Genomic DNA, 9,179 nt, shown 5'->3' on the forward strand with positions numbered 1-9,179 from the left:
TAACACTAACTAAATTAAGGAAAAAAACCATGTCAATGTTTCCTACAAAACTTAGATTCATTTAATTGTCTGTTGTCTTAATTGTCATTGTTATATAGTCCTTATATTGACAAAAATTGCAGGATGACTGTACTAGTTTCATATATAAAATGTCTACATTTGCAAATATTCTTCAAAGAGAGTGATATAGCCTGTATTAAGGAGCATATTAAACAGTTCTATCTAAATTTACAAACTTAGAGAGTAAATATTAAAACAAAGACTAGTAATCAAGAGATATATGTCCATGATTAATAGAACTACTAGAAAGTTGAACTAAATCTAACCATATTTTATATAGTTTTGGTTTCCTATATCATATAAAATGACATAATTATTTGTAAGATGTTCAGAAACTTATATAAAGTCCTATAAGGTAGATTAACAAAAAAATGGCCTTATCATCTTAATATACTAGACAGAAAAGATACAATAGAAAGTCCAACTTTGCCAACAGGAGTTTCCACTGGTGATACCATTTTGTCCCCTGGAACAGTATAATCACTCTCACATAGTCTGACCTTCTCTGGTATGTCAAGGTCAAATAAATGAGCTTTACTGTAGGTAGATTGTATCTCACCATTGTTATCTATCAGCACATGTGTGTTCAGCAATCTTTTCTCTTCTTTAACCTGAAATATTGATGCATGTATAAAACTAAGGATACTTTTTCTCTTCTAATCACTAATAAAGGGCTATAACTCTGTTGACAGGCATATGGAATTTGTCCTGAGATTTCAAGAGTGTTGTCTCATGTGCATCCTCCTGAAACCCCTTCTATACACTGAAGAGATGCATAGTCATTTTATTGAGTTTTTAGATGAATTTTCTCTCTTATATATATGCAAGTTTTCATGAGATGATTATTCTTAATTTAAGTTATCAATTTTTACATACTAAATATAAGGTATATCTAGATATCAGATTGCAAGTCAATTCGTACCAAGTCCAATTCATGCCAAGCCAGTTCGTTCCAGATTTGGACAATTTGTACCAAGTTAATTGTCAATTTGTTCCAACTGATTTATTTCATTATTTATCCTTCTAATATAACCTCCTTGATCAGACGGGCGAAGACTGTTATATTTCTTGACCATTCCTTTTTAATTACATTTTATAAATCAATCCATTAATCTCTGAAAACGTTTTGATTATCATGTCTGCTTCTTTAAATTGCGAATTAACTATATACTATGACAAACAAATGTTTTTTATTACAAAAGGTAAAGTATTACTTATTGATGCGTATTTGTTTAAGACAATTTTAAAAGGTCAAGTAATACACTTTAGTTATGCATTATAAAATTTTTAATTTAAAAAAAATACTTTATACGAAACACACAACCAGAAAAAGAAAAGACAAAATAAGCATAAACTTAAATTAGTTAAACGATATCAATAACCTGTCATTGTACATATTTATAATTCAACTGTTAATTAGAATGCATTAAAACGTTTTAATATTCGAACACCGATTAATTGGAATTAATTGTGCAAAAGAGAAAATCATGTTGTTTTCAATAATCTGGTATGAAATTGATTGAAGTCAATTTAAATGTATCGTATACGATTAAAGAATAAACCAAATTGAAATTTTGTCGTATATATCCATAAAAAGAATTATCCATGCACACATACTATTTAGATGTAAATCTTTTGATAAAAAAAACAATAAAATACAAGTGTAAAGACAACTAATAGCAAAACAAGTGTTTAGGGGAATTAATCCAAAATTAAGAAAATAAACACACAAATAAGACACACACAGTTAATGCAAAGAACATAATAATACAGACATTATATTGTCCTCAGATGTTGGTTGCAATTTAGTTCCGATTGAACTTACATTGCATACGCATTAAATACATGTTTAGACTATCGCTTCGATTCAATATTTAAATTGCATTTCTTTTGCTGTGATATATGACCTGTTTCAAAAACCCACTTATCACTATTTATGATTGAGTTTTTCTATTTAAAAAATATAAAGAGGAGCATGATGAGTTATTTTCGTTCTTCGTGATCGGCGCATTTTCGCTATCGTGATCCGTTTTTCTACAGATTTTTTTTTTATATTTTCGTGATCCGTGATCATGTGACCAGACAATCAACTCGTGAATCGTGATGAGATCCCCCCCCTTTCCAACAGGCTCCTCAATAAAGGTAAAGTTCAATACGGGATTCACATATAATCTTCACCAGTAATACTCGAGACCAAAACCTTCAGTGTTCAAAATTTACAAGTGTGTAGGCATAGAATCGCAAAGTGCTCAACAAAGTGGTGCAATCCGTCAAGTGTCAACTTAGGCAGGTAGTGTTGCTAACCTTAGTTATGGTACATTCAGATTTTAAAAATAAATTGCAAATTAGGAAAGATCAATAAAAAGAGTTATTTTTACAGCTATTCTTTTCTCTGATTAGTCAAGGATTGGGGACAGAATGAGTAAAATCTACTTAAATGTAAAATGTGTGTGTCCTATACACTTGGTATGCCATTCTTTTTCTTTCGTCAGAAAAATTTAACTGTATACACATTTGAAAAAAATCATTAAAACGTTTTAATTAATTACGTTTAGATAAATCTGTCATTATTCAAATTGATATTTTTTTCATATTCTATTTATAAATTATGTAATTGTTTTATAACTTAAATTGGTAATTGAGGCAACGTTTACATTATATTTGAATCGTTCTTTTTAAGTATTTTTTGGTTTGAATGCTCCTAAATGTTTGATTTATATGTTTATTTTCAATATTTGGACGGGTTATTCGTGAAACATGTGTCAGGCACACTTCACTTTGTATCTTACCAATGAAAACAGTTTAAAAAGGGACCTAAGTAGTTTTGTATTTCTTATGTTCATATTAAATTTTGTGTATAAAGAGGTTTTTTTTAAATTTGCTTCCTTGGAATGTTTTTATCGCTGAAATAAGACAAACAACTACAAGTCGTTCAAGGCAAAATTCCTAAAAGAGAAACACAAAGACTTTCTGGTCATTTCACTGCATATATAAAGTAACCTTACATATATTGATAAAAATGAAAAGAACATCTTTTAAATTACATGCGTGGGAAGCACTTTTTTGGATTTACCTTTATCACGAACGCTCAATATTTGAAAGTCAAAGATGTATTAGAATCTAATAAGATGAAGAGCTATGAGATTAAAAAAAAAAAAAAAAAAAAAGGGACTAACCACAATAGTAAAACCCATATATGTCAACCAATATGTAAATTAAAACGTAAATAATATACCAAGGTCACTTATATCTTGTATTATATCACAGAGAAAGTTAAGTTGTTGACAATTTTGCTACTGTTATAGCATTTGGTACCAGCTGACGCTTAATTATATTTCCCAGTTATAGTTGGAAAACGTTTGTTCTTTTCTGACCCTTGGGTAATTAAGAAAAAAAGGTTGAATGATTGCAGACGCTTAGGGTATAAAGAAAAGTCCTGTACAGCAATACGACGAGGAAATACAATACCACCTGCAACAATATATTATCTAGTGAAAAAATGAAATATAAAATAAATTTTCCTGCACTATAAAAATGAATACGAATAAAATATCATATGGATCCTAACCTTAGTCCTGACAAATTGCATCTTGATTCTGTATAATTTAGTTTTAAAAACAAATTATCAATGTGACAAAAACAATCAGAATATTGAAATTGCAGATAAGCGTTTTTAACTCAATTTTAGTGGACATAATCATATAAACGAAAATTTTATCTATTTTAACTTAATTATCTTTATCAAAATAAAAGAGATAGAAATAAAAGAAAAGAATGAAAAGAAAAACAAACTGATTTTTATATTCTTTTGACAAAAAATGTCAGGAAGTTCTTGACACCGAAAAGCATCCTTGATATGTGTAAAATTCATACCTGAAAATATTTATCTAATGTTTCAAACTTATTCAATAAACATTAAAAATGAATACATTCAGCAATAACTTCCATCATTAAACAACATTAACGAATCCAGCATGTGGCAGGTGCGCTCGACTCCAGTCTTAATTGATTAGTCGGTTCTCCTACCGATGGTCGGTGGCTCTCTTGGCACTCCGAGTTCCTCTACCAATAAAAACTGACCGCTTCGAAATAGCACAATGATGCTGAAAGTGGCCATAAACATTAATCAATCAACCATAAAACAACATTTACAGAATACAACATATATACGTAGAAACATTTGCAGTTTATGAATAATAACAAACTGAATACACCCAAATGTGATTTCAACAATACAAAATAGTACGATGAATTTGTTCGAACATAACTTGTTTAAAAATAAAGTCGAGATGTCAGCCAGGTTTGATTTAATTGCCCGGTAGATTAAAATATCTCAAATTAACTAATTTTACAGTTTTTACACTAGTTTCAAAATATTTTATAGACACAAAGAAATGATTAAAAACCAACAGCATAACCACAACGAGTTCAACATTTACAATTAATTGCTTCCATGGCAGGGAAACAACCCACAATTTCAAAAGCAACACATATTCAGACATACAGAAGCGTCTGATATTTGGCATGTCTGTTATCTTTTAAAAAGTATTTCTTAAATACGAAATATGTCCAATTTCAAATTGTTTTACGAACTTTGAACAACGATTTTCCTCTCATATGTTTAAAGGAATATAATTATGATCTAAATTTTATTTCATTAAATTAGCCAATCCAGTCCACGTTTTGAATTTCGTTTTTTAAAGAAAGCAACTTGTTTTAGGTAATTTTATGCCTTATCTAGTTATTTTTATGATTGATTAACTGATATCAAGGATATTCGCTCATCTTGGTTTTGAATTTTTGCCAGATATTCGGAATACTCTGGTTTTATCCAAGTAGTGTCATTACAAAATTTTGCTCGTAAACCCCTTCTTTTCTTTACAAATTTTTTAACATATAGTTTAAAAAGCCATGTTTGTAAATCTTATCATATCCTTGTTATTATTCATACTGTTTGAATGAAAAAGGTGCCAATCTTAAATGTATAATAAATATAGAGACGATGAAAGTCCGTCGGAAGGGGACGATAAATGGCTGACCCGTGTCAAGAAAGAGCCATATCTCTTGCACGTTAAAGACAACTTTGTAGATTTCGAAAAAGAGAAGGCTAATGCGGATACAAGGCAGCACTCGCACCCGCAAAGTGGAAAGGGATTAATATAAGTTGAGAAACTTGTTTCCCAATCCACTATAAAAAAATATGTTTAAACTAAACAAACAGTTTTTTTTTATTGTATTCCGCCTTTAGAGAAAGTCTTTTGCTATATTCCGCCTTTATTTAGAGACTTTTGTTATATTCCGCCTATAAAAATAGACTTTTACTATATTTCAACTTTAGAAAAAGTAGTTTGCTATATTCCGCCTTTTAATATAGATTTTTGCTACATTTCACCTTTAGAAATAGTCTTTTGCTATTTTCCGCCTTTAAAAAAAGTCTTTTGCTATGTTCTGCCTTTAGAAAAAGTCTTTTGCTAGAATCTGCCTTTAAAAATAGTCTTTTACCTTATTCCGTCTTTAGAAAATTCTTTTTCTATATTTCGCCTTAAAAAAAAAATACATTTGCTATGTTCCACCTTTGAATTAGACAAACGCTATATTCCGACGCTAAATATAGACTTTTGTTATTTTCCGCCTTTGAAAATAGACTTTTGCTACATGTATATTCCGCCTTTAGAAAAAGTCTTTTTCTATATTCCGCCATTAAAAATAGACTATTGCTATATTCCGCCTTTAGAAAAAGACTTTTTCTATATTCCGTATTTACAAAAAGTATGTGTCTATATTCCGCCTTTAAAAAAAGACAATTGCTATGTTCCGCCTTTAGAAAATGTCTTTTTCTATATTCCGCTTTTAAAAATAGACTATTGCTATATTCCGCATTTATAAAAAGTTTTTTTTTGTTATATTCCGCATTTAAATATACGCTTTTGCTATTTTTCCGTTTTGCGGGAATTCGAATGATTTACGTCGCGCCAAGAGTTAACTCCCTTGAAACTGTATCGGATGCCCTTAAAGGCGGAAAATAGAAAAAGACATTTTCTAAAATAGACGGAACATAGCATAAGACTTTTTACTGTCGAAATATACAATTTAGCAAAACTCTATTTTAAAACGCGGAATATAGCAAATGTCTCTTTTTAACAGTGGAAAAGAGCAAATGCGTATTTTTAAAGGCGGAATATAGAAAAAAAAACTTTTTCTAAAGGCGATTAACTTTTTCTAAATGCGATTATAGCAAAAGGCGGAATACAGGAAAATGCATTTTCTAAAGGCGGAATATACCAAAAAAACTGTTTCAAAAGGCGGAATATGGCAAAAGTATATTTTAAATGCGGAATATAGAAAATGACTTTTTCTAAAGGCGGAATATAGCAAAAGTCTATTTTCAAAGGCGGAATTTAGCAAAAGTCTATATTTAGCGTCGGAATATAGCATTTGTCTAATTCAAACGCGAAACATAACAAATGTCTCTTTTCTAAATGCGGAAGGGATATTTTTAAAGACGGAATAAAGCATAAGCCCTTTTGTAAAGGCAGGATATAGCATAAGCCCTTTTTTAAAGGCGGAATATAGCAAAAATCTTTTTTTAAAGGCGGATTATAGCAAATGACTTTTTCAATGCAAAGGCTGTATATAACAATAGTCTATTTTTAAAGGCGGATTCTAGCAAAAGACTTTTTATAAAGGCGGAACAAAGCAAAAGACTTTTTCTAAAGGTGGAACATAGCAAAAGACTTTTTCTAAAGGTGGAACATAACAAAAGTCTATTTTTAAAGGCGGAACATAGAAAAATATTTGTTCTGAAGGTAAAATATAGTAAAAGTCTATTTTCAGAGGCGGAATATAGCAAAAGTCTATAAATAAAGGCCGAACATAGCAAAAGACTTTTTCTAAAGGCAGAATATAGCAAAAGCCTTTCTCTAAAGGCGGAATATATTAAAAGACTATTTTTAAATGTGGAATAAAGTAAACGACTATTTTTAAAGGCAGAATAATACATCCGTCTTTTTGTATAGGCGGCATGTAGCAAAAAAACTTTTTGTAAAGGCAGAATGTAACAATAATATCAAAATAAGAAGATGTGGTATGATTGCCAATGAGAAAACTCTCCACCAGAGACCAAATGACACAAACAACTATAAGTCACTGTACGACCTTTAACATTGAGTAAAACCAAAACCGCATAGTCAGCTATAAAAGGCCCCGAACTAACAAAAGTAAAAGAATTCAAACGAGAAAACTAACGGCCTGATTTATGTACAAAATAATGAACGAAAAACAAATATGACATACAGCACCAAATGATAACCGCTAAATTACAGGCTCCTGACTTGGGACATGAACATACAGAATGTGGCGGGAATACACTAGTTTGAATGCGCCAACCCCTCCCCTAACCTGGGTGAGTGGTGCAATGGCACAATACGAGAGCAAACTATACAAAGCAATAAACCAAATACAAATATGAGAAACAGCAATAAACGACAACCATTTAATTACAGGCTCCTGACTCGGGACAGGCACATGTATCTAATATTTTTAAAGGCGGAATATAGCAAAGGACTTTTTCTAAAGGCGGAATATAGCAATACTCTATTTTTAAAAGCGGAATATAGAAATAGACATTTTCTAAAAGGCGGAACATAGCAATTGTCTATTTTGAAAGGCGGAATATAGAAAGACTTTTTTAAATGCGGAATATAGAAAAAGTCTTTTTCTAAAGGCGGAATATAGCAATAGTCTATTTTGAATTGCGGAATATAGAAAAAAAGACTTTTTCTAAAGGCGGAATATACATGTAGCAAAAGTCTAATTCAAAGGCAAAAGATTTTTTCTAAAGGCGGAACATAGCAAAAGACTTTTTCTAAAGGCGGAACATAGCAAAAGACTGTTTCTAAAGGCGGATTCTAGCAAAAGACTTTTTCTAAAGGCGGAACATAGCAAAAGACTTTTTCTAAAAACAAAAAAAGGAAAAGACTATTTTTAAAGGTGGATTATGGCAAAAGACTTTTTCTAAAGGCGGAACATAGCAAAAGACTTTTTCTAAAGGCGGATTCTATCAAAAGACTTTTTCTAAAAGAGGGACGAAAGATACCAAAGGGACAGTCAAACTCATAAATCTAAAACAAACTGACAACGCCATGGCTAAAAATGAAAAAGACAAACAGAAAAACAATAGTACACATGACACTACATAGAAAACTAAAGAATTAACAACACGAACCACACCAAAAACTAGGGGTGATCTCAGGTGCTCCGGAAGGGTAAGCAGATCCTGCTCCACATGTGGCACCCGTCGTGTTGCTTATGTGATTACAAATCTGGTAAATAGTCTTATTGGTAGGTCACATTCATGAAAGGGAAGGGGAATGAAGTTACGACGTAAGGAACATATCCGATATCATTTGTGAAACGGTTATTCCATAACGGTCAACCAACTCGTGATGGCGTCCGTAAAATTTACGAAGGGATGATTTCAACTTCACCATTTGGAACTCTTGGTTTAATAGCTTCCTTGTGAGCAGTAACCCTCTATCAAGAAAATCATGATAGGAAATGCAAGCACGGGAATATCGTATCAATTGGGAGATATATACCCCGTATGCAGGTGCTGCTGGAATGTTGCTACTTAGAAATGGAAAGTTCACAATTGGAAAGCTGAAATCATCTCTTTTGTCGTAAAGTTTTGTTTTCAACCGACCCTCATTGTCAATTTCTAGATGTAAGTCAAGATATGAAGCCGAATTAACTGTATCTGTAGTATCCTTTATCTCCAATTCGATGGGATGCGGAACATAGCAAAAGACTGTTTCTAGAGACAAAAAAAGCAAAAGACTATTTTTAAAGGCTGATTCTAGCAAAAGACTTTTTCTAAGGGCGGAATATATCAAAAGACTTTTTATAAAGGCGGAACATAGCAAAAGACTTTTTATAAAGGCGGAATTCAGCAAATATATCTGTTTAAAAGCAGAGAAAAGGCGTATTTCTAAGGGCGAAATATAAAAACAATACTTTTTCTAAAGGAGGAACATAACAAAAGAAGTTATTCTAAAGGCGGAATATAGCAAAAGTCTATAAATAAAGACGGAATATAGCAATAGACTTTCTCTTAAGTCGAA

Source organism: Mytilus galloprovincialis, chromosome 7 (assembly GCF_965363235.1).
Source record: "Mytilus galloprovincialis chromosome 7, xbMytGall1.hap1.1, whole genome shotgun sequence".
NCBI lineage: Eukaryota > Metazoa > Mollusca > Bivalvia > Mytilida > Mytilidae > Mytilus > Mytilus galloprovincialis.